General features: G+C 34.7%; 1 protein-coding gene and 1 long non-coding RNA gene across 6 annotated transcripts in view; both read right to left on the bottom strand.

Annotated features, from left to right (window-relative positions):
- CMC1 (C-X9-C motif containing 1) overlaps nucleotides 1-25954 on the bottom strand; it is a 78872-nt gene that overhangs the window by 12341 nt on the left and 40577 nt on the right. The window lies entirely within an intron of this gene.
- On the bottom strand, nucleotides 3062-13899 carry LOC144339501 (uncharacterized). The gene is made up of 3 exons (XR_013414506.1): nucleotides 10653-13899; nucleotides 9519-9650; nucleotides 3062-5678 (listed from the first exon to the last, which is right to left on the bottom strand). It is a non-coding gene; the product is annotated as an uncharacterized LOC144339501 (long non-coding RNA).

Raw genomic sequence — 25954 nt, forward strand, 5'->3', positions numbered from 1 at the left:
TCTGGACTCAAGTAATCCTCCCACCTCAGCCTCCCACGTAGCTAGGACTACAGGTGTGTGGCACCACGTCTAGCTAATTTTTTTATTTTTACTTTCATAGAGACAAGGTCTCACTATATTGCACAGGCTGGTCTTGAACTCCTAGCCTCAAGCAATTCTCTTGACTTGACCTGAATAATACATTTTAAGGACAAAAAGGAAATATAGTATTCTCATCCTATTAGACATTTAACAGGAGTGATTTTTCATGAAGTATAAAGTAACAACTTGTAACCCATTGTGCTAAAAACAGGGCAATGCAGTATTCTTCCATCTTTCATGATATCTGCGTGTTGAAATGTACTTGATCCAAATGTTGAGGACAGATGTATTTAAAAGGTGATTAAAAGGAAATAGTATTTGTAAATCTAAAAGTAAAAATGTTTTAAAATTATGGAGCCAAAAAGACGGCATCTTCACTTCAACAAAATTATGAGTCATTAAGTGTTTTAAAAAATATTTTATTTTGGCTGGGCACAGTGGCTCACACCTATAATCCCAGCACTTTGGGAGGCCAAGGTGGGCAAATCATCTGAGGTCAGGATTTAGAGACCAGCCTGGCCAACATGGCGAAACCCTGTCTCTACTAAAAGCACAAAAATTAGCCGGGTATGGTGGCGGGCACCTGTAATCCCAGCTACTCAGGAGGCTGAGGCAGGAGAATTGCTTGAACCCAGGAGACAGAGGTTGCAGGGAGCCGAGATGGTGCCACTGCACTCCAGCCTGGGCAACAAGAACAAGACTCTGTCTCAAAAAAAAAAATTATTCATTTTAAAGATGTAAGTAGTTTACCAACAATTATTATATATGTAGAAAATGCTAAAGATTCCTCTAAAAGACCACTGATCTGATAAATGGCATCAGTAAAGTTTCAGGATACAAAATCAACATGCAAAAAATAACTCAATCCCATTTACAATAGCCACACACACACACACACACAAATACATCTGGCCAAGGAGGTGAAAGAGCTCTAGAAGAACTACAAAACACCGCTGAAAGAAATCACAGATGAAACAAATGAAAAAACAACCCATGCTCATGGATTGGAAGCGTCAATGTCATTAAAATGCCCATAATGCACAAAGCAATCTACAGATTCAATGCTATTCCTATCAAATTACCAATGTCTTTTTTCACAGAATAGGAAAAAACCATCCTAAAATTTATATGCAACCAAAAAAGAGCCCAAATAGCAAAGTAATCCTAAACAAAAAGAACGAAGCTGGAAGCATCACATTACCCAACTTTAAAATATACTACAAGGCTATCGAACCAAAATAGCATGGGACTGGTACAAAAACAGACACACAGAACAATGGAACAGAATAGAGAACCTGGAAATAAAGCTGCACACCTACCACCTACTGATCTTCAACAAAGTAAACAAAAATAAACACTGGGGAAAGGATACTTTATTCAATAAATGATGCTGGGAAAACTGGCTAGCCATATGCAAAAGAATGAAACTCAATCTCTACCTCTCACCATATACAAAAATTAACTCAAGATGGATGAAAGACTTAAACGTAAGACCTCAAACTACAAAACAAAACAAAACAAAACAAAAAATTCCTAGAAGAAAACCTATGAAAAACTCTTCTGGACATTGGCCTAGGCAAAAAATTTATGACTAAGACCTCAAAAGTAAATGAAACAAAAAGAAGAATTGACAATTGGGACCTAATTAAACTAAAGAGCTTCTGCCCTGCAAAAGAAACCATCAACAGGGCAAACAGACAACCTAGAGAAAAGGAGAAAATACTTGCAAACTATGCATCCAACAAAGGACTAAGAGATGTTGTTGAGGATGCAGAGAAAGGGAATGCTTATAAACAGAATATAAATTAGTTCAATCCCTGTGGAAAGCAGTTTGGAGAAGAACTAAAAGTAGAACTGGATAATCCCACTACTGCGTAGCTACCCAAAGGAAATCATTCTACCGAAAAGACACTTGCCCTTGTATGTTTACTGTGGCATTATTTACAACAGCAAAGTCATGGAATCAACCTAGCTGTCCATCAATGGTGGAAGGGAGAAAGAAAATGTGGTACATATAGACCATGGAATACTACACAGCCATAAAAATGAAAACATGTCCTTTGTAGCAACATAGATTTAGCTGGTGGCCATTATCCTAAGTGAATTAAAAGAGAAATAGACAAATACTGCATGTTGTCACTTATAAATAGGAGCTAAACAATGGGTATGCAGGGACATAAAGATATAAACTATAGCTACTGGGGAGTCCAAAATGGGAGGGAAGGAGGAAGCACAAGGGCTGAAAACCTACCTATTGTTTACTATAATCACTGTTTGGGTGATGGTTCAATAGACGCTCAAACCACTGCATTATACAATATATTCATGTAACAAACCTCCACATGTACTCCTCAAATCTAAAGCAAAAAAAAAAAAAAAAAAAAAAAAAATTTAAAGATTAATGGTAAACTAGAACCTATTAGAGCTATACGGAGTCAGAATCTTTAAAATAGATTATGTTCTAGGTTCATGATGAGCAGTTAGTGGCAATCAAAGGACATAAACCATTCCAAGTTATAGAACTTTCAGAACAAGTAAAATAGGAAATAAAAATTGGGGCTTGCTATATTTAAATTCTTATTATACTTTCTAAAGCCACTGTCTTCATTCTTCTATAAATTATTTGAATATAACGTTAAAATATAAAAACTAACAAATTGTATCCATCAGATGACTGTATTTTCTGGGAAAGTTTAGGTCAAGGAAGAAATAATCATTATTGTCAAATGCTGTTGAGACATCTACTAAGATGAGTGAAAATCACCCAACAGTTTTTATGTTACAATTTTAACCATACTGTCCAGAAATACCTTAGATTCACATAACTCCAGTGAGGGGATTAGAACAGATAAAAATCCTGACTTCGTATGTTTGATGCATTAAACATAGCTTTTATTTTCAGTTCTCTAGGACAGTTATTCCTTATATCCATATTCACAGATTTCAGGGATTATGACTGGGACATCTTTGGGGACTATTATTCTACCTAACATAGGCAGAAAATGAAAAAAAATCCAGTGACAAAAGGAATATAAAATATCTCATTAAAAATTTTTAGGCCGGGCGCGGTGGCTCAAGCCTGTAATCCCAGCACTTTGGGAGGCCGAGACGGGCGGATCATGAGCTCAGGAGATCGAGACCATCCTGGCTAACATGGTGAAACCCCGTCTCTACTTAAAAAATACAAAAAACTAGCCGGGCGCGGTGGCGGGCGCCTGCAGTCCCAGCTACTCGGGAGGCTGAGCCAGGAGAATGGTGTGAACCCGGGAGGTGGAGCTTGCAGTGAGCTGAGATCCGGCCACTGCACTCCAGCCTGGGCGACAGAGCGAGACTCTGTCTCAAAAAAAAAAAAAAAAAAAAAAATTTATATTGGCTGCATGTTAAAAAGATATTATTTTGGATATATTAGGTTAAATAAGATATATATTTTTTAAAAAAGACAGGGTCTCACAATGTTGCCCAAGCTGAATGTGGCTAATGTGGCTGCATAACTAAATTTTTTATTTTAATTAAAATAGCCATGTATGTCTAATGGTGACCACGTTGGACAACATAGCTAAAGACATTTTTAGTTCCCTATACTTCAGGTGAGATGCAAACAGGTGGCTGATGATGATTTGGCTACTGTTTTATGATTTATAACTTATGATCATTCTAGGCTTAGTTATCTTCCATATCTTTCCTTAAAACATATTTTCTTATCCACTGATCCTTTTAAGCCTATTAAAATACCTAATCAAAATAAAATATTTAAGAAAATAAAGACTAAGGTAAAAAATAATCATTCAGCAAAGCTTACTTGCTTAGCTTATATTTATTCAACAAACAAATATTTGTGCATTTATTTGTATACAAATGAATATCTGTAAATATTCACATATATTTATCTAACAACTAGCTGAATAAATAAGTGAATTAATTGAAGGAGTGTTAATAATTCTCATTTTCTATGAGGTTTTAGTTGATTTAACTCACTTTAATTTTTTAAAATATGTTGCTAAACCATCTCTGCCCTTACTGTTATCTAATTTCTTTGACAAAGATCAAAATTTCCAACATTGTACTTTATCATGACTATCTCTTCAGTTTAGTAAAGGCTGTGTTCAGAATTTATCCATAAACAAAATTGAAAAAAACAGTAACAAAACTTTGGGGTTTCATAGGAAAATTAAAAAGTTTTAGGAGGATACTGAGATTCATTATCTCAGTTGATCAGAATATAAATTTCGGATTAAAATGTGATTCTTACAAGAAGCAGTTAAAACACTAGGAACATAGATAATGGAAAACCAAAAGTCAAGAATACATTAATAATGTTGAATAGAAACTGTCTTATTTTGGGTGGCCTTTTTCTTCTTTTTCCATTTTCCAATGACAACTTCCTAATCATTTTTTGCAAGGTAGTTAATAATGTTAGTAATAATAGCAATAAAAACATGAAAATGGCAACTAAGATAAACTGTTTACTTTGTACCAGGCACTACTATACTAGATACTTTATGTATGTTAGCTCACTTGAATTGTACAAAAACACTATCAAGTAAGCACTATTTTTATCTTCATTTGTCAGATGAATAAACTGAACTTTAAATAGGCTACATCATATTCCAAGGTTAAATAGTGTGGCATACATAGACTGGTTTAGAACCAGGTCTTTTCACTTCAGAAAAACATCTGTAATTACTATTGGATTTCACTTATTCCTTTCCAGAACACAGGAAAAACTCCTATGCTTGGTAGAAATTTCCATGCCCATGCAATAGAGACTTAACTTAGGCCAAGTATCTCACATGAGGTCACAAATGAGACCTGGGAAGCAAGTGGCAATGGTTCATCACATTGTATCACTACCATAGGAAAGATTAAAGTAGACACTGCTGCTGATTTTTTGCTACATGACCACTTAGCAACCATATAAAATCAAATAGCATCAGATACCTCAACTCTCTGATTCCATAGTGTTTTCTAGTATTCCTATAAAATATATTTAAATATTTAAAATAAAGATTTTACACATTAGAAAGGGGCTTTTTCAAACAAAATATAATGAAGTGCTAAATTTCATGTTTCAGATATTAAGTGCTACCAGAATTTGAAAGGGACACATTTGCACAGTCTGGTGTGGAAAATGAAAGCACCGAATCCCCCTATCTTTTTTAAGAGATCACATGGAAAAGATTCCCTAAGTCTCCCCAAATACATTTTTCTTACATATCCCAACTCTTTGCTGCCCCACATAGTCTTCACTGTTAAAAGACCAATTCATTAATAGATATTGATAAAAGCAACTCTCACACACACACACACACACACACACACACACACACACACACACAAACTGGCAAACTTCTGAACATGGAGCCTTCTAGGATTTCTTGCCTCTAGCAGATGCTTTGCGTTCTCTCATCACCTACACAATGGAGAAACAAAAGTAGGATCCATGTTTTAGTAATGCAAGTAATAAACTAACCTGCTGGACTTTTTCATACTTGCAAGTGGTCTACAGACCATTCTGGCAATGAGTATGAGTCAACAGTGACCATTAAACACTACTTCTCAAGGGCCCTGGACAGGACCAGCTGTCTTGTTCCAGACTTCTGGAATCAAAAAGGTTAGAGTGTGAAGGCCTTTAGAGGTCACTTAATCTATTTCAGAAAGTGTTTCCCACTCCGTCTTACTGTTTAAACATTTGTAGTGATAGAAAACTCCTTAACTCACAAGGCAGCCAGTTCCATCGTGTGTATGTGTTGATGGGGGATGGGAGTAGTACAGGCTGAAAAAAGCTAGTCTAATGCTGCCGCTTCATCATACACTATAGGAAATAACATTCATATTTTTTTCTCTTCTCCTGGCTCAGCACCAGTTCAAACTTTGCTGCCTCCTCAAGGTATGTGATTTCCAGACTATTAACAGATCCTTGTCATCCACTTTATAATATGTTCACTCGTCAAATTTATTTATTTAACTGGCTTAAAAAACATTAGCATCTTCTATTAAAAAAAAAATACAGCATCCATAAAGTAAATTCTCCAAATTCGACCACAGTCGAATTTTTCATTCAATGCAGATATTGACTATGTATATGTCTTTCTTAACAAAAATAAATCAGTAAGCCGAGTGCAGTGGCTCACACCTGTAATCCCAACACTTTGGGAGGCTAAGGCAGGAGGATCACTTGAATCCAGGAGTTCAAGACCAGCCTCAGGAACACAGTGAGACCCCGCCTCCATAAATAATTTTAAAAATTAGCTGGGTATGGTGGCACACACATGTAGTCCTATTTACTTGGGAGGCTGAGGTGGGAGGATCGCTTGAGCCCAGGAGGTCAAGGCTGTAGTGAGCTGTGATCATGCCACTGCACTCCAGCTTAGGTGACAAAGCATGGCCTTGTCTCCAAAATAGTAGTAAATAGGTTCCCATCTGTGAGGAATCATTAAAATAATGACATATTATTAGCCATTTCTCATCTTGTCTTCTCTCACCCGAAGCAAAAAGTACTTTTATAGAAATGTGGTTTTTGGTGATGTCATCAAATCTATCACAGTAACACCAACTGTTTAAGTATTAATACTGTATCACAAAATACTATGTAGCCATTAAAAAAACAATAGCACATTGATAGGGAAAGATCTCTAAGACATAAAAGTGAAAACAGCAAGGTACAGAAGAGTATTATGGAACATTATCATTTCTGTGTTTCAGGGGTGTGTATGTGTGTATGTGTGGGGGGTATGTCTGCAAGCACATAATGGCTATGAAAGAATATGTAAGAAAACTGATAACCATGGTTATTTCACAGGAGGGAAACTGGCAGGGACAAGAATTGAAGAAACACATTTGTATTGTGGTTTGGTACTCTCTACACCTTACAGAATACTATGGAAAAAAAAAAAGGAAAGGAAGGGAAGGGAGGGGATGGGAGGAGGGAGGGGAGGGGAGGAGGGAGGGGAGGAGGGAGGGGAGGGGGAGAGGGAAGGGGAAGGGGAGGGGGAGGGGGAGAGGGAAGGAGAAGGGGGAGGTGGAGAGGGAGGGGGACGGGTGAAAGGAAGGAAGGAGGGGAGGAGGAGAGGAAGGAAAGAAGGAAGGGAAGGAGGAAGGGAAGGAGGAAGGGAGGGAGGGAGGGAGGGAGGGAGGGAGGGAGAGAGGGAGGGAAGAAGGAAGGAGAGAGAGAGAGAGAGATGGAAATCATTTTGGGTGCTGGAGAGGGGACAGTGGAGTCTATGTAAGAGGAGCCTCGGCTTCCAAGAGCTGAGTGAAAAAGCCAGCTCCCTCTCTCTCATTTTTTCCTAAGCAGGCCTTTCTGCCCTAAATTGCTGTTTAGTAACAACTAGGTGGGGAACCCACTGTATCTCATGAGAACATCGCACTCTAGGAATGTCTCTGCAATTATGGCTTAATTTTATTAAATCCTAATTGCTCTCGAATATAAATTTGGATATTCCTTTTCACAAAATATACAGCTACATAGATCCTACTATTCCCATTATAGCAATATCAAGCAAAAAACACTATTCCAGTGTAAAATGACACTATCAAAAGTCACACTATTGGCTTTCTTTTAATTTAACACTGCACACCAACTGCCAAAATCGAAGAAATCTGACAATGAAAATACGTGCTACTTTGCTAATAAATAAGTCAAAAGTTTCAGTTTTAAGGGAAAAAAAGGAGGAAATAAAGACATGTAATACTAAATTTAATTAGACATTTAATAAGTATAGTATCCGTAGTTAACAAGGCAAAACGATCCTTTCAGTTCTAGCTGCAGTTTATTTAAAGACTACAATTTTACTACTTAAGAGCAAGTCCTATGGAGGTGTTATCTCACCATTTATATTTTCACAACACTTATGATATTGCTATCACACTCTTCAAATAAATGAAAGCCCATGTCACATTTCAGACCAACATAATGTTACAGACTCTATTTTTATTTCTGAAGATAAACATTAAAATACTTCTGAATTGCTCACTTTCTTCTTGCAATGTTGAACATAAAAAAAAGTAAAAGACTAAGAGTTTTCTTAAAAGTCCCAGGTATACTTGAAAAGCAGAGGTTTAATCACTTGGTTTTAAAACTAGTAACTAGAAAATATAGCATTATAAAATTGTGACAACAACAGCATCTTATGACAAAATTATTATGCTTTTAATTTTCTATTAAATTGTGATGTATTAGCTTGCTACTTTAAAGATTAGTCTGTGTATAGAATGAATTTAGTGGTGCATTTAATGAGACAAGAAGGTAGAAGGCTGAACATGAAAAGATTATTTTACATTGTAGTGCATGAGTTATTTGATAATTCTAACACAGTACAAAAGCAAGCTTCTCTCTAGATGGATCATGGTTCAGTTAACATCACTGAATATCTAATACCTCCAACTCAATTAATTCTCACCTGATTAAGATCAGGCTGATATTCAAACTAAATCATCTCTCCAGTCAAGTAGAAATCAATATTTCTGATTTTACTTTTAAATTACAATAGAAAATAAAATGCATGCATCTTCAATATGCCACGAGTAGATTTTCTATTCTAGTCTACCATAGCATGGATAACACAGTTGATTAAAGAATTATTCTAATTTGAGCACCAATATGTAGCAGAATCTGATTAATTTGAACACAGAGATGGAGTAAAGTAATTAAATATATCTTACACAGGGCAAATAGAAAATTGACATAAAATAAACTTGACTTGTTTAAAACAAACCTCACTGTTTATCAGCTCAAGTAGTTAGGAATACAGTTTTATTAAAGACTGATTATGCTCAGAGAAGAGGCTTGTTTCGGGCACAGATATTTGTAAGGTAGGTAAAGAAACAGCTCTTTTTGCATCATACTCTTTCCACCACCACTGCCTCCAAAATCATGCATGTGCTTAAAAACAACCAAATTATTTCTAAAGACTTTCCCAGAAAAAAAAACAGAATATACTGACCCATCTTTGTTGAGCAGGGAAATTAGTGAATCCAAGAATAAAATACTTACATATTTGCAACTGTTACTACTAAACAGAACATGAAATAGATGTTCCTCCTCTTTTATTTCTTAATTATCTTCAAATTTAAGATAGAGAAGAAGAGTAAATTATTTGTTGGATTAATTGAATAGAAATGATTTTTGGCTTGTTAGCAAACTCAAAAATTCAGATGAAAACGTTCAAATTTTAAAAAATGTATTTAAGAGAGCAGAACCACAGATAAATGTACCCTTTATTACAGTTAAAAATAATTTAGAGAATACTTAGTATGTACTAACATTGCATACTATACATCTTTATTATATATGTAATATATATACTTTTATATATTTTTATAAAATATATAAAAATACATTTTATATAGAATATTACATATAAAATATAATTTACTATTTCTAAACCTCACAAACTAGGTTATTAACCATGTACTAAATATTCATGGGTGTTACTTACCTCAGATGTGCTTTTCCTAGTGTCTTAGATATATATCCCTTCACAGAAAAAGTATGAGGAGCCAAGAATTAAGCAAAGTAATCTGGAAGCATAGATTTCCAAAATTCATATCCAATGAGTCATACAAGTTACCTATAGATTATAATTAAGGACATAAAAATCAAAACCTGACAGATCGGATACTCTCCAAGACTGTAGACTCAGGCTGGGCTACCTATGCAACTTGGAAGTTGACCCATTTGCATGTTAAACACAAAAGAATATTCTTTACCTTCACAAAAGGCTCCATCCTGTTTTTCTTGAACCAGAACAACAGCTCAGTTTGGTTTTCTTACTTATGACTGAAGCGCAATTTCAGAGAAATATGTTTTTGTACATAAACATATCTATCTGTATATATATTATGTATATATAAATACATAATGTGTGTGTGTGTATAAATACATGAACAGTGCAAGCACAAAAACTGTAATGAACCACTACAACACATGTCCATGTTTAAAGGTACAGCTGTTACTTTATTTGAGATCATTGTTTGTCTTGTAGGACTGGAAATACAGAATCATCAGATCTGAGGATTTACCTTTTTTCTAAGCTGGAATTTTTGTTTTATGTAAAATCTCACAATTTTAAATAGCTAACTTTGTTTTCTAAAATACTGCAGAGGAAAAACATGTCTGCGTAATGGCTCCCAGCTGAAGGCTGATGGTCTGTGTCATTGCTGGAAAAGCTTCCTTGAACATTTCAGCTCTAAAATAATTAAACACTTGTGTTTATTCCCACAAAAACTGCTATCACCCACACAACAACTATTAAAGCAGAGGTCTCCATAATTATATTCTAAATAGCATTGTAGAACCTAGGACAGAGGAATTAAATGGAGACTTTTCCCATCTCTAATTCCACAGGCCTCATTCTCTTCCATGGTCCTATGAGGCTGCCACAGTAATGGTGGCTGTAGTACATTTCAACAGGGATTCAGATGGGCCCTTAGCTAAAAGTTTACATTTTCTTTAAGCCCACACTGATTGTCTTATGAATCAGTTACTAAACTTCTCTAAATGTATGCTCCAAGAAGCACTTTAGGTAAGAATGTTTCATTTGAATGGATGCTACTTTAAAACGCTAACTTACCAAATATGTATTCAGCTATCAAATAGTTTGTCTGTTGCCCTCAAGAAGTCTCCAATGGAGCAGCAAGGCAGTGACATATTTAAAATTAAACAAAGAAACAAATAAATAAATAAAACAGCAATTCTGGAAAGATGGCAAGAAACATCACACAACAGTAAAGACTGATAGCCCAAGGAGGCCACATAAGTAATAAGAGTTTGAAGGTGGAAGGACTCACCACAGGCTACTAGAAGGGCAGCACAAAATTCAAGGAGGTATTCCCACATTTGCAAAAACAGATGGAAGAGTGCCAAGAAATGTAAAACAACAAACATTACTTGTTTCCCTATTACTCTATTAAATAATCAGAGAATACAAACAATGAAATAATTATTTAAAATATTTCTAACAAGTTCACATTGTTAGAATTCAAGATAATACATGTTAAATAAGTCAAAGTCATAGCAGTTGGTCTTAGAAGCTACTTAGAAGACATTTTTAAATAAGAATTTACTTGTGTTCTACATTTTATTAGTAACTTTTATTAAAATAATAAAAATAAACAATAAGACACAACTCATCTCAGGATCTGGAAATCCTGTTACGAAAACAAAAGGAAGTAAAGAAAGTGGCTGTCACAGTTTTATTTGTAAAATTCCACAAAGAATATTTTTAATTTTAAAACAGAATGTCAACAGGGTTGATTGAAATAAAGAGAAAGAAATTAATGCTAAATAATTACTAAGGAAGTTTTATTTACGGAAATGAATAATTCAGTGTTTTACAAAGTAAATTCAAGCAGCAGCTGCTTTGCTGACATTTAAGCTTAAAAGAGCTTCCTCAAAAATGTACAAACTTTAAAACTAAAGAATCATCATATCTTTTTAATGTCAAACAGGAAGTTATTTCCTAAGTCATCTGGTTTTAGTATAAAATATTACATGGTTACAATGGTGATCAACCAACCATTTAAGGAGTCTCAGCATTACATTTTTCATAGGAAGTATCTGTCACATTCTAGTTTACTGAATATATGCATAATTCCTGGCCTGTTTAGTCTTACAACAGCTGGGGGCAGAGAGTAATTCAGATTTCTAACAATCTGTTCATATGTATGTGTACTCAGGGTTGTATTTTAAACTGTATTTCTTACTATGTTCCAGGTGAAAAGAAATGGAAAGTAACTGGTTTAGGGCATGAAAATTCTTATTCTATACAATAGGAGAAAAAGATCTCAAATAATACAGTTGACCCTTGAACAACACGGGTTGGAGTTGCACAGGTCCACTTATACGTGGGTTTTTTTTTTCCCTCCAATAAATATCATTCCTTATCTGGGGGTTCCATATCCACAGTCAAACACAGACCAAAAATACAGTATTAATGGGATTTAGGTTTTGGTTTCCTGGGGAGGGACGGGCATCCTGTAACTAAACCACTGTGGATAATGAGGGACAACTGTATATTCTTAATCCATTCTTTTGTTAAATATTTACTGAACATGTCTATGTACCAAGCCTGTTTTAGGTTCTAGGGACACAAGAGTAAAACAAACCAGGATCCCTTATTCTAAAAGGAGTATTGTGCAGTATGTTACAATGTGGTAAGAGTTACAGAAAAAGAGAGAGAAGTTAAGGGCTGTGGGAGGTTATAGGAGGAAGGACCTAGTAGGTTACATTTTCAGTAGGGTCAGCCAGGTAGGCCCCTCTAAGGAGATTTTTGGGGGAAAACTTAAAGGAAGTAAATAAAGCAGTAACATAATTTTTATAGCCAGTGATGTGATACAGATACTGAAGTTTCTAATTCTATACAAGACATATTTTTTAAACATTTTCAAGGAAAATGGGCATGAAGAAAAAAATAACTGTAGATAAGAACAAATTTTCATATGAATTCCTAAACACAATATGGATAAGGTAGCCTAGTCTAAAGAGAAGGCATAGCTACTAATGCCAATGTAGAAGTACCTAAGTTACTCTTGTGGGAATCAGATAGGGCTTAATTTCACAATGTCACTAAAATGAAAGTAAAGGCTAAGGAGACAAAAGACATACATTAAAAAATGGCTTAAACACTTAAGAGTAAAAATGAGCTCACGTTAAAATGAATTTGTTAGAAAAACATTATTCACTAAGGGTATTTCTGGGGTAGCACAGGGTGAACACCACATTCTTTGCTCCTTCAAGTCTACAGATTGTTTTGTTTTGTTTTCATAAAGTAATAATAATAATAATCAGCACCGTAAACTAAGCATCTATGTAACTTCTCCATGGGTAACAAAGAAAGAAGGGTTCAGTTACTACCCAAAGCCTGAGTTCTAATATAACCAGCTCTCTGAGTAATAGGCAACACGAATCCTGTCTGATGTTTTGGACAAATCTAGAAGTAACCACATTAGCATGCACTAAGAACCTAAGTCCTCTATTTTACCTAACTCAACGAACACAAACAGATTTCCTAAACTGAAAATGGGAAAAATAATTAAAGAACCACAAGTTAAAAAAGATTTTTTTAATTCATAAAAATGACTGAAATACAACAAATTTAGGATTTCTGGTATTATTACTTTATGTTGACTTTAACTTCCCTATATCAGTTTCCATTAGCTTTTTAACTCACAACTAAAGCATTTTATTTTTATTTATGTAATACAAACAGATTAATAAACTTCTGGTACTCACTACTGTTTATGTAGCTATATAAGTTCCTCCTCTTACTTAGTTTGTGAAATCCTATGGAAAATTCTCCCAAATCCATCTAACATCTGCAATGTTTCACAAAAATTTATTTGTCCTGTATTGTAAAAGAGAAATATTTATTTCACATGACAAAAAGGAAATACTACCCCCAAATTTTGCTACTTAACAATTACACAATGTGCAACTTTAGAAGCCAATTCTGTAAGAAAATAAAGCAATTATAAAAATTTTTTCCACATTAAGGGGGGTAAATTTTGTATACATAACCACTGAATAAAGTTCTCCTGACTGCAATTCATTTATATAACTTTTTTGACAGAGCTCACTCACATAACTGCTCCACAGTTATGTACCATTAATAGGCATACTGAAGTTATGGTAGAGCAGATGATCCTGTTACAGCACTTTCTATATAACCAGACATTAATATTTTAAAGGCCATTTTACAAAAATCACTGCCTAATATTTATTCTAACCAATTAAAATGAGTTCTTCAAAAATAGCAATTATTCTCTTCTTTTATTTGAAATCCATTTAGTTCAAATTTAATCTTACATGTAAAATATAAAAGGTCTTAGGAAGAAAATTAACAAAGATTTTACAGAACTAAAAAGGTTTTCAAGTTAAAAAAAGGAATACTTGTAGCCAGGAACAGTAGCTCACACATTTAATCCCAGCATCTTGGGAGGCTGAGGCAGTTGGATCGCTTGAGCTCAGGAGTTTGAGACCAGCCTGGCCAACATGGTGAAACTCGGTCTCTACTAAAAATACAAAAATGAGCCAGGCATGGTGGTGGGTATCTGTAATCCTAGCTACTTAGAGGCTGAGGCAGAAGAATCACTTGAACCCAGGAGGCAGAGGCTGCAGTGAGCTGAGACCACACCACTGTACTCCAGGATGGGTGACAGAGAGAGATTCCATCTCAAAAAAAGAAAGACTACTTTTAAAAGATGTCTGTTTTGTTTTAAAATCTAGAACCTAAGCCTCAAAAGCAAATTTTCGTTAAAGATGAATATCTTCTTGATATCTTACAATCATCTACCTCAAACTTAATGTGTCCAGGTTCACTGTTTCTTACAAATCATTTGAAATCAAACTCCTGGCATCATCATGTTTCTCTTCAGTGGTCTTCTCTTCAGTTACCAAGTTCTGCCAAAGCTCCCTTTGATGCTTCCCGTTCTCACTGTCACCTCCCCGGTCACCCGAAAAAAAAAAAATTGTCCCTCTATTTGTAGGTTAATCAAATGGAAAGCATCCCTTTTTTCTAATATCAACTCCTCCATCCAGCTTGAGCCCATATACAGAACCACCACGGTTTTTTATCTCTCATGTCACCCAGGCAGACCCGGGGAAGAAAACAGAACTATATGAAATTAAAAGGATGCAAAGTAATAGAACTACTGCACTTACCTACCCACAAAATTATTATTTAGAGATGTGCAGGAAATCACTAAAGGCATGATTAGCATATATAGATATAAGAGAGAACTAATTGGAGATTCAAAATACTCTCAATAGTATGGCCAACCAGGGCAAAAAGTGTTTAAAGGTAAAATTTACTTGGATACATGCGAATTCCTACATTTAGGTTAAAAATACTTCCAAGTTTTAGAATAGAATGACATTTTATAAATTCAATGTGAATCAACAACTTGATGAAGTACGACAGAACAACTAAAGCAATCTTAATTATCAGTGCTGCAATCACAACTGCACAGTACTCACAGCACATCTATGTTCATTTCTGCAGACCATATTTTTAGATAAATCTTGATAAATAAGTACGTTCCTATGGAAAGGCAATAAAGAGATTAAGAAGTCTTTTTAAAAACCATAATGTTCACAAACACCATATTATATACTAACCACATCTTAGAAATCTACCTAGGGCATCTACGGGAAAACAGAAAATATTTAAATTTAGCCAGAAAAGAAAACTCAAGAAAGGGAATGAGACTGTTATCACTAAAGTAAGCTGAAGTAAAAATCTAGGTGACCTTAAATATAAGAGCTTAGGCTTGATCCTATAAGCAGTGGGGAATGACATAAACTAAACTGATCAGTTCAAAAAGCTTTACCTAGCAACAACATTTAGGATAAGGGTAAAATCAGGGAAGAAGGAGAAAAAGAAATTTTCTAGATAGAAAAAAACTAGTCTTCATGCTAATAAAACAACTGAAAAGATATTGAAGGCAGTTTTGGGTAAAACTGCAAGATATTGTAAGCTCTTAAACTCTTCCTCAATATTCTATAAGATAAACAAGAGTTTTAAAAAGACAAAAATTGGCTAGCTGCCACTATGCCATAAAAGGGGGATAGTATCATACTACAAATTTCGAAACGTAGGAAAAAAGGAAAGATTTTGGCAAGGCTCAGCATGCCATGGATCCTAGCCCCTAGAATGCACTGGGGAAAGAAAATGAGTTCAAATATCTTGCAAATTTCCACTAAAAAACACTCCTCGTTTTTGAGAGAAGTAGACTAAGGGCATAAATAGCCCAGAGAAAAATAAAACAAAACAAAAGAAAAACATTTAGTATAAAAAAACCTCTACCCACCTTCAAGGGATTTCAGCAGGGGCTAGAAAAACCACCAGGGTATGCCATTTTTCAGGGATCCACACTTAATAGAGAAGATAACCCAAAGGTAACCCCACAGAAAAGAGGAAACATTCCTGAAGGCTACCTAACAAAAACAGTGCATTGGCCATGTGCTCCCTCTCCCCCTCCCTCAGGCTTCAGGAAAGTACATAAAAGAACACCCCAGCCTTCACAATATAGCCCACAGGAGAAAACAAACATCAGAAAAAGGTGGCAGAAGTGTTAAAGAGCATTCACCCACAATTTTTCAGAGAAACAGCAAGGCAACTCTGCAAACATGCCTAAGGAAAAGAAGATTCATCTCAAATGTCACACACTATTAGAACTTAATAAAAACATAAATTCAAGAAAACTAGACTTCAAGGAATAGTTGATAAAACAGAGTGAGATGACAGAAGAGATAAACTGAAGACCAAAACAAATCCATAACAGTGCTAATAAATATATCAGAAACATAAAACGAATAGCATAGACACAGCTAAAATTCAAATGAAAAATTCTATTTAAATTACTCAAGATAATCACAGTAAGTATCACGGGGGAAAAAAGGTTAATACAAACACAGAGAAAACCAAGGCATGGTAGGCAACTATTGTGGAAGACGGCTTCCAAGATGGCCTCCAATGATCCCAGCTTCCTATTGTTAATGTCCTTCATGTCCATGTCACCCCTCCTATTAAGTAGGCTAAACCTAGTGATCTGCTTCTAACCAAGAATATGGTAATGCAGATAGGATGTCACTCCCTATGACTGAGTTACAAAAGGCTGTGGCATGTCTTACCAGCTGTTCTCTCTCGTCTTCTTGGCTTGCATGTTTTGATGAAGTAAACTGCCATGTGGAAAGGGCTCATGTGGGAAGGAAGCGAGGCTATCAACCCAACATTCTACAGGAGACTGAATGCTGCCAACCATGAGTGAGCTTCAAAGCAGATCCTTCCCCAGTCAAGGTTTCGGATGAGACCACAGACCCTCCTTAGCCAACACATTAATTGCAGCCTTGTGAGAAACTGAAGCAGAGGACCCAGTTGTCATACCTAGATACATGCCTCGCAGAAACTATCAGATTAATAAGTATGTGCTCTTTTAAGCCACTACATTTTGGAATAATTAGTTATGCAGTAAATAACATCAAATGTTAATTTTTGTTTTAAAGTTCCAAGGATGATTGGTTATCTCTGAGGAAAAAAATTTCCCCCAAAAAGGAAACAAAAAACATTTTAAATTACAATTTAGGAAAAGTTTTCTGATGGAAAAAAAAAAAAAAAGTACAAACCAAAAGGGCACAGTATGTTCCAGAAAGAACTGATACAAGATATATCCCAGTTAAGCTTTCAAACTCAAGGATACAGAAAGAATTCTTCTAGGATCCAACCAGAAAAATCACATCATCTATGGTAGGGTGATTGCAAGGTGGGGTGGGGATGAAAATCAGGCTGCTCTCAGACTTCCCAGCGCAACATTTAATGTCATAAAATACTGATGTAATGTGTATCTACAAAGTCCTGAGGTACAGAAAATATGACCTGACAATATTATATCCACTCTACATGTCACAAATGTATAAGGCAACAAGCAGTCATTCCCAACCATGAACGATATCAAGGATTCTAGAACCCAAAGACTCTTCTTAAATTAACTATTGGCAATAAAATCAAGCAACGGATCAAAAAAAAATTTTAAAGACAAAATGTGATGAACACTGGATTTATAGTTACAGAAAAGAATATAAGTATTATAAGTTATGACAATGTAAAATTACAACTTACGGAAACTGGGACCTGAAAGAGAAAAGCTGGAGGAAGTATAATTGTACTTTCACACACAGGAATCACTCAATACTGTTCAAAATTAGAATACAGAGTTAAAACATAATTACTGAACCTTGTCAGTGGGTTTCATAATATGTTTTCTTATGATGGAGGCAAGTAACCTTTTATCAAGAAACATTTACATAAACTTTAGCAAACCTTTTGTTTTCTAAATTCCACTAAAAAAATAGTGTATATAATATAATCCCTTTGTATTATCCTTTTGTTCCCAGAGAGATGTCTGTATTTGTGAATGGTAGAATTTAGAGTAATTTTTGGAAGGCATTTCATATTTTCTGTATTACTTATATGAATTGAATAAAAGCATGATGTTATTTTCCCCCACAACAATAAAATGCAGGAAGGAAGGAAATACTGAATGCCTGAACTAGAGTAGATGTATTGAAAATGAAGTCTCACATATTGTTAGAAAGATTCCTGCATTGGTAGTAGTTAACCTCACAGGCCTCATCTAACGTTTCTGAGATCACAGACCTTCTCCCTAAATAAAGATCTTTGCAGCATAAAAATCCCTGTTTTCTATTATATGAATTCTAAAATTCTTTGCCTGGCTTTCAAGGAGCACCAAAATATGACCCTAAACAGCAACTAAATTGTTTTATATAATTAAACTAATCTTCTCATTGTCCCACAAATATCTCATGTTATACTTGGCTTTTATATCTTACTACCTACTTGGAATATCTTCTAAATAAATAATTTAGGTGTTTCCATTTCACAGACTATTCCTTCCCCAATACTTAGTAAGATAAACAAAATGAATTTTAAAAAGAAACTATCTAAATGTTGTCTAACTAAAGTTTATTTTCTACACAAAATTCTTCCTTAAGTCTTAAAATTTAACTAAAATATTCTTTCAGAATTTTTAGAGTACTCAGAGACTTTTCTATATTGAAACATAACTCTAAATTAATACTGCTTTGTGACTGTATTAGTCTTAATTCAAAAACTTTAAAAAAACTCAAAGATATAAAAATTTTAACAATATATTAAGAAATTCATCAAAAAATTAAAAAGAAAATAAAAGAATGATACAAATAGACCTGACTGGAAATATGTTCTTAAACCTCTGAGATGGTCTTCCCAACTAAATATTTCATATTATATATTTTTAAAAGATAAGATTATGTATTTGTATAAAATGCTACAGTTTACAAAGTGTTTTAATAATCACTTTTTCATTTACTTCCAGAAACAATCTTACAATCATAATTATCCACAAAGGGACTGTGAGTATACTTAAAAACAAGAAACTATAAAAATAAAAATTATAAAAAATATTAGTCAGTATGAAACAATTTATCAAACTTTATAAATTTATCACATAAATATATTCATCATAATCCTCTTTAACAACACAAAGCTACATTTGCAGGTAAGCAGCTAAAGCTTTCTTTTTTGTTTTTCCTCTCAACCACGATTTAAATGTTTGTATTCCTTATTTTAATATTCCAACACACAGTCAAAATGTGGCAGTTGCAGTTGTACATTTACCTTCAATAGTAACTATAAAACCTAAAATCATTTTTAACTGGGTCCTTCAGTAAGAGCCAAAATTTCCTAAAGAAACATTTAACACTTAATGTTACATTTATGGAAATGAGAAAGAGCAAGGTTAAGTCAATGTAAAAATGAATAAGCTTTAATGATATTCTTAACAGGATCTCCAGATACTTCTACCACAAGATGGAGATAAAGTAGATGTATTTACATATGTCAAAAATATATAATTTTATTAAATTATTTGATATCACTTGGCTCACAATCAGAAATATATGCTAACTTTATGATAAAGGTAAACTCACTTCACATGTAGTCACTTTTAAATATTTCCAAAATGTTCTTTTAATAAAATATAGACATATAACATTTTCATGTTTCATTTTACACAGGAAACTGCCAGCATTAAGGTATTTTTAAAAACACATTTAAGAAGATTCATATATCAATACCAGACCTGTTCAATAAATTTTTTTGTAATGATGGAAATGACTGATGTCTGCGTTGTCGAATGTGGTATCCACAAGCCACATGCAGCTACTGAGCATTTGAAATGTGGCTAGTACCTTATGAGACTCAATTTTAAATTTTATATTTTAATTAATATAAAATTAAATAGCCAATGTGACTACTGGCTAATATACTGGACAGCACAGAGCTATATTATAGCCAATTTAATATTTTAATATATATCAAAATCTAATCATGGTTTTCAGAGTGTAAAATAACACATAAAAACTGATCTTTAAAAATAAAATTACTATAAATCAATGATAAAAATGAAAGATTCTGACCATTAATAATGGAGATTTTTCCAAAATCATCAGGAAAAAAAATAGAAAAGCTCAATATAACTATAACGGTAAAAATAAAAACCAATATATATTAAAAAGAGTAAAGTTTACAGCATCCTTCAAAGGGAATAAAAGAGCATATATTAAAACACACAAATCTTTTTAAAGTATACCAATAACCACGTAAATTTCCAAATTTAGTATAGAAATGGATTTAAATATTTAAAATATGTAAATATCTGCAATTACAATAAACCTATTTACTGTTTACACAAGTCAAAGTTAACATTTTCAATAACAGGAAAAAAAATTTGCTCCCCCTTACCAAAACAGTAGGAGTCTAACTCTGCAATTACAAAGTAGAGCACTTTGCACCAGAGAAATATTCCAACATAAATTATGTGGACCTCAATCAATGCAAAGTTGGGCATCAATTAAACTAGACAGCCAGTAGCCATTCTGTTTCAAACTGAGAGAAATAGTCTTACTAATCCAGACAAAGATGCCAATCAAAGGTGCTGAAACCAAAAGGAAAAGTTTCATGATGATCACATCTCATAAAACGTAAGAGGATTCATGAAGAAGCCACTTCACTGGAGTCTGTTCTTGGATTTGGGCAGAATAAGGGAGGAAGCTGATTTAAAAGTGCTATAGAGGTGACACTGAGAAGACAAAAGAGTGTTAGAAAGAATCTGAGAATTGGTCACCAAATAATACCTAAAAATGTGTTGATGGTTGGATTATTCCAGCACAAAAGCCCTGACTTTAAAATTATGCAAACAAAAAGGATATTTCATTAAACTGTATATTACAAAAATGGGATCTATTCTTCTCTTTTGCAATAAATAATCAAAACCAGCTTTTTAATGACCAGTCAGGTTCTAACAGAAAATGAAAAATAGGCTCCCACATTCAGCAGATCTACCCTTCCCCCAAGATCTCAGTAAATTATTTCTACATGTGCTGTGTTAAAACTGAACCCCTAGAGGGCAACTGAGCTTCAATCTTTACTTCATAATACATACTTCAGTTCCTCAGCAGTTTATAGATACCATGACCTACTTCCTTGTATCTTGGAATTTTTTAATACAAAAAGGAAATGGAAAGAAAAAAATTGATATATTCCATTCACTAATGCAAAATATCATTATGTAATACATTCTTTAACAGCAATCATTCAATGATGAAGACTATGGTACAAATAGGTATATTCCTGAATAACAGACATCATAAGTGAATATCTGAATATTAACACTCTCAGTAGGAATCATGTAGCAGATAGGAAAGACATACTTAACAAGTCTATTTAATATAAACGTTTTGCATAACTTTACTTTCACTAAATGACATGTTAAAATGTATAGGGAAAAAAGGGAAGAATCCAATTTCTATAACAATTACCCCATATAAACTACCCAGTATAAAACACTACAGGAAAAGCAATGTTTCTTCAAAGTCAAAATGTCAAGAGGTTCCTTACTGCCCAAATAAGTTAACTGTATTTCATGAGGAGGAAGTATCGATATTCAAACAGGCCCACATAAAATACCGACATAGCAAAAAAAGTTATTCTATCGATATAAAAATGTACTAGCTAGCAAGGCCAACAATGATATCTTAGATTCAGCCTTTTCTAATGAAGCTCAAAAATTAGACATATACAAGTATAAAATGTATATGCCAAAAAAGGTGGAATAAAAGAAAATGCTGCCGGGCGCGGTGGCTCACGCCTGTAATCCCAGCACTTTGGGAGGCCAAGGTGGGCGGGTCACGAGGTCAGGAGATCAACACCATCCTGCCTAACACGTTGAAACTCCGTCTCTACTAAAAATACAAAAAATTAGCCGGGCATGGTGGCAGGCGCCTGTAGTCCCAGCTACTCGGGAGGCTGAGGCAGGAGAATGGCGGGAACCTGCGAGGCAGAGCTTGCAGTGAGCGGAGATTGCAGGAAGGCACTCCAGTCTGGATGACAGAGCGAGACTGTCTCAAAAAAAAAAAAAGAAAATGCTAAGAATTTACCTGGACAATATACAGAATAATAATTACTAATTGATAACTTGGTCCAAAAGTCATGTGTTTTTGGTTTTTTCTTTTTCACTTTTTATTTGTATAGATGTAGGGGGTACAAGTGCAGCTTTGTTAAATGGATATATTGTGTAGGGGGGAAGTCTGGGCTTTCAGTGTAACCATCATCTGAATACAGTACCCTGTACCCAATAGATAATTTCTCATCCCTTATCCACTTCCTACCCTCCCATCTTTCCTGGTCTTCAATGTCTATTATTCCACTCTCTGTACCCTTATGTATACATTACTTAGCTTCCACTTATAAGTGAGAACATGTGATATTTGACAGAAAGTCGCGTTTTTTTTTTAAACCCAGTAAGACTTTTACATAATCAACTCTCTTTATCTGTATATATTTTCTACAATATGTATTCGCTAACTGGAACAAAATTATAATTCCATCCATAAACAGCTTTTGAAGCTAAGTATGTATTGTGTGTCACCACACAAGTCCTTCTTCCCCAGCAGGGCAGGTCACCAGTACCTCCTTAGCTACTGTGCTCAGTGACAGAACCATCATCTTGGTGAGGACAGAGAATACACGCACATGCTGGTTAAAGACTCTTTCTCCATGTCACAATCATTTTCTTCACTAAATTCATCAATCAATTATTAGCATGACATCCTAAGTATGCAGAAATCTCAATGATCACAAAGCAATCTCTGCTCATTTGGATTAGAATCCATATATGAAAGCTGAAACATCAAAGAACGCACTGATGGAACACACAGTAGGAAGAAGCTGCTAAAGAAGGTGAAGTTTGTGTGCAACAGGGTTAGTAAAGGAAGCAGCCATATAATTGGTAGGATACAAAAGAGGTCAAGGTTTAAGGCTGCCAGAGCATACTTTCTTATTTCATAAGAGTTTGCTAAGAATCCTTGGCCTACTGGAAAAGAACCTGAAACCTGACCTAGATAATTTGGCGTTTAACCGCCAAGATGGAAGTAAGGGAAGTAAAGGTAAAGAAATAGCAAACACACATACACACACAAATCTAACAACAAAAACAGCCAAAAACTTATGGCTTATATAGAAGAGTGCTTTAGATAATAAATTATGTAACTTTAAGATATACAAATGAGCAAAATCTACATGGGTTGTTGCTACGGGCTGCTTTAAGGAGAAATCCTGTTCCTTTGGCTAATCCATTATTTCTCAACTTTGGATGCACATTCAAATCACCTTGAAAGTTTTGGAAAAAAATACAATTATCTCTCTTTGTGGAGGCAAACGTGCACTATTATTTTGTTTTGTTTTAATTCCTAGATAATTTTCAAGTACAATGAAGGTTTGAGGACCACTGATTTAGCCTATGTGTGAGAGATGAAGATCCAATACACTTCAATTATACAGGCAAAGTAAAGGTTCTACTCTAAGAATATGACAATTTGAATCTCATCATCTAAACAGACTTCACCAGGGAAGATATGAAATAAAAAGATAACACAAAAGAAGTTGCATGAAGCCTTAACCACTGAGGCGGAAGTAAATAGTAGACCTATTTAGGTCTACTCTGAAAATCACCGGGTACTAATGAAATGAAAGAGTTCCTCAATGAGCTCAACAATAAATAAGTTAACCACAGATGATCTTCTGAAGCCAGAATCAAAATAAGAGGGAAAGGAACAATTAAGATTTTTCACACTAATGCATCACAAAGTACACTTAGTCAAATCTTCAATAAGATCAGATATTCTAATTTCCAAAAGTTCAAATTTTGCAGTCTAGGCATAAAATATATCTATGGGAGATATACCAGGAAAAAAATAAAATGCAACATATCCTAAATTTAAATTTGTACACTGTATTGACACAATCTAGGATTCAATGAACATCTAGCTACTTTTAAAGAGGGTTTCAAATTTCCAAATATAGCTTTGACTTTTCTCTTAGGATGGTCTGGTTTAGTCTGTGTAGGTGAGTGACAAGAAATAAGCAGACAATGTAATTGCAGTAATCTGTATTGAGATGGAATACAACTGTTCCTACTGAGTCAATAAAGCCAGGGTATTCCCTGCCTAGAAAAGTCAGTCAGAATTGAAATGGAATCACCACATAAAATGCTCAAGGACCCAATAGGCTTAAAAAGACAACTATAAAAGCTAGACAATATACTACTGCAGAGAATTGGTTTCTTTCTTTTTGTTTTTTGTTTTGGTTGTGTTGTTGAGATGGAGTCTCACTCTGTTGCCCAGGCTGGAATGCAATGGCATGATCTCGGCTCACCACAACCTCTGCTTCCTGCAATCAAGCGATTCTCCTGCCTCAGCCTCCTGAGTAGCTGGGATTACAGGCATGGGCCACGACACCTGGCATTTTTTTTTTTTTTTTTTTTAGTAGAGATGGGATTTCACCATGTTGGCCAGGCTGGTCTCGAACTCCTGATCTCAAGTGATCTGCCTACCCTGGCCTCCCAAAGTGCTGGGATTACAGGCGTAAGCCACCATGCCTGGCCAAGAACTGGTTTCTAATCATGTGCTTGATATTTACCCATGGTTTGACCTAAAGCTAGTCAATTACCCAATATTTTACATAAAGCACTTTGAAAAATATCATAAAGATTCTGCCCATCACTTTAATTCTATGCATGACTTGGTTCTCCGGCAATGTCACTGACTAGGAAGGTACGAGTACAGGGTTGAACTATAGGAATACTTTGCAAAAAATACATGGCAAAGTTCAGAAAGTCAAAAAGAAGCTGAGCTGTGTGTGATGACCTGGAAGTCTTACAGAAAGATATGACCTAGTAAGTCTAGTCAAGTCAAATCGGATTTTCTTAAGCTCTGCTGGTAGATATAGCTGAAATAAGGCAAGATATCTAATAATATGAACTTAAAGTTAAATTTGTTCTGGTTTGAATTTGGTTGTCATTAAAACCAAAGTTTTAAGGTTATGATGAAGAATCAAAGGGATGAAAAAGTTAAGCGTAAACAGATCATTCATGCATGCATTTTAAAGGTAATATGACACAGGTAATATATCAGAATACAGAGTAAAATTACTGGTGTTGATTAGAGGGAAAAAAGCAGCCTGACAATGTGAACTTTCAGATTATGTAAGCACAAGTCAGTGGCCATTAAATTAAAAGATTAAACTGTGTTTAGCTATTTAGCCATTCTTAGAGCAAAGAATATATTTCTTTAGCTTTGAGGACTTCAAATAAAAAAAATGTTACATTTAAAAGTCTGACAAATCTGGTGAATCAATTTCTCCAGAGAAGGTAAGGACTAATGCCTTAGGACACCTGTAAGAACAACAATAAAAAAAGACTGTTCAGTTATCTCTATAGTACTACATTGCAGTTAATGCTCATTCTCTTACAACAGCCTCACTCTTTAAATAAATGCCAGAGGTTATGCTACAGCGATCTGAGACAGGGACGTTTTTTAGTTCCAGCAAACACACATGGTTACACTGTTGTCTGTCACTGTTAATGAAAACCAGCTTCTGGTTTTAAAAGAATGCAGAAAGCCAAAATTTAGAAAGTAAACTTGTAATTTGTCTTGTATTTGGTGGCAAAATTAATCTTTCAATTTTATTTGTACCAAGAAAGAGGAAAAAAAGGAATAAAGGTAGGTAGAAAGAACAGATTTCAAATTCTTCTGATTTTCTTTTTAACCAGAAATCAAATCTAAACTTCTGTTTCAGACTTTTAAGACACTCCAAAATCAGCCTTGACTCTCAGTCTTTATCTACATCACTAATCCCCTAATGCACCACTGGTCTCCTAAGGTCAATCTCTTTGCTACTGTATCAACAAACATGCCCATTCTCACCTCTGTGCCTTAAATCCTGGGTCTCTGGTCTGAAATGTTTTTCCAGTTTCCCTATAC

This window comes from Macaca mulatta, chromosome 2, assembly GCF_049350105.2.
Source record: "Macaca mulatta isolate MMU2019108-1 chromosome 2, T2T-MMU8v2.0, whole genome shotgun sequence".
In the NCBI taxonomy this organism is placed as follows: Eukaryota; Metazoa; Chordata; class Mammalia; order Primates; family Cercopithecidae; genus Macaca; species Macaca mulatta.